The sequence below is a fragment of the Nanorana parkeri genome, unplaced genomic scaffold (genome assembly GCF_000935625.1).
Source record: "Nanorana parkeri isolate BGI_ZX_2015 unplaced genomic scaffold, ASM93562v1 scaffold968, whole genome shotgun sequence".
NCBI lineage: Eukaryota > Metazoa > Chordata > Amphibia > Anura > Dicroglossidae > Nanorana > Nanorana parkeri.
The window spans coordinates 170,719-172,367 of NW_017307236.1; positions in this window are offsets into that span (position 1 = coordinate 170,719).

Sequence of the window (1,649 nt, forward strand, 5' to 3'; positions counted from 1 at the left end):
AATTCTAACCCAATCTCTGAGAATGTGGTAATGCATTCCCAGAATTCTCTCTGCCTTTCTCTAGGCTTGAGTCAGCTTCCTACAGACCACAAAACACTTCCATGTAACTCTCCTTCTAACTGGAACATACATGGCCGTGTCTAATTATAGAAGGTTATCATTTATCAAAGACACCACATTTCACGGCGGAACTTCCTCAACCAGTTCAGACATCAAAAATTGGCTCTCGGTTTCCCTCTTCTGGAGGTTTCTCGGGCCGATGACCCCCGACTCCGCGTTTCTCAAATTTTTCCTGAGTTGTCTCATCAACGAGAAAGAATTTACTCCCATTCCAGACTGTCTTCCCCCAAAATTGTCAACTGTTTCCAAAACCTTGTCTGTCTTTGGCCGTCTTTACGATCGGCCGGGGCTCTTTTTATGTGGTTCAACCATAAAACATTGTAAAGTGAAGGATTAAACATCCAGGCCACCCAAAAATAATGATTCCAATGTTTTGTAGATGCTGGAGGAGACCTAAAGGCCGTCCCTTTAATGAGGGAGCATGAGGCTGTTGCCTCTTTGGGGAATATGGGGGGGCGGCAGGCAAAGCTTTGCAGTGTGTCTGCCACCCCCTTTCTCCCCAGAGCGTCCCAGCATGCTAAGCGTCGGGCGGAGAGATATGTAAGGGCCATACACTTCTGCCCGCCCAGCTCTTAGCAACTTGGGACGCTCTGGCCGGCGTCCCACTCAGCTCCTAGCAACCAGTGACATCAATGCTTTCCAGAAGCTGGGAGACGCCAGCCAGAGCCCCCTTGCCCCCACCTGCCTGCCTTGGCGGGCCATACACATCTCCCCACCCAGCTCTTAGCAACCTGCTACACTCTGGCCGGCGTCCTGCCCAGCTACTGGCAACTAGTGACATCAGTGGTTGCCATGAGCTGGGCAGGATGCCAGCAAGCACCCCCTGCCACCTTGGTGGACCATACACATCTACCCACCCAGCTCTTAGCAACCTCGCACGTTCTAGTCGGCGTCCTGCCCAGCTCCTGGCAACCAGTGACATCTGTGGTTGCCAGGAGCTGGACAGATGCCGGCGAGAAACCCCTCCCACCCACCTGCCCGCCTCAGTCGCCAAAACGTCTAGGGACACCACTGCCTAAGGGTCAATTGATGTTTTCACACAAGATTCACACAGTTTTCACAGAGGATTCATATATTTTTTTCTAATAGGATTACATTGGAAAAGTGTGTGAATCAAGGACACGAGCTGTGTGAATCATGTGTGAATACATTTACTGTATGTATAGAGTATGTCTAAGGACATTTTTTATTCATTTTGTAAAGTTTATGGAATGGTTAATAACTCTATGCTGACAAATAACGGGCCGCCGGACTCAGATGTTCAGATGCAATATAGAGAAGTACAAAGTTTTATATACTCTGTTTTATTCATCTGCAGATCAGGGGGAGGAGCTTCAATCTGCATAATGATGTCAGTTAAAGAAGAACTCTGGGGCAAAAGCATTTTTTAACCCTTGCAGGTAGGCTACCCTAGCACTGCAAGGGTTAAGTGCTCATTTTTGTCTACGGCGCTAAAAAAAGTTATACTCCCTACTTCTCTGGTCACTGAAACCTCTGCGACCCCCCCCCCCCCCTCCCGTTCCGCGGGT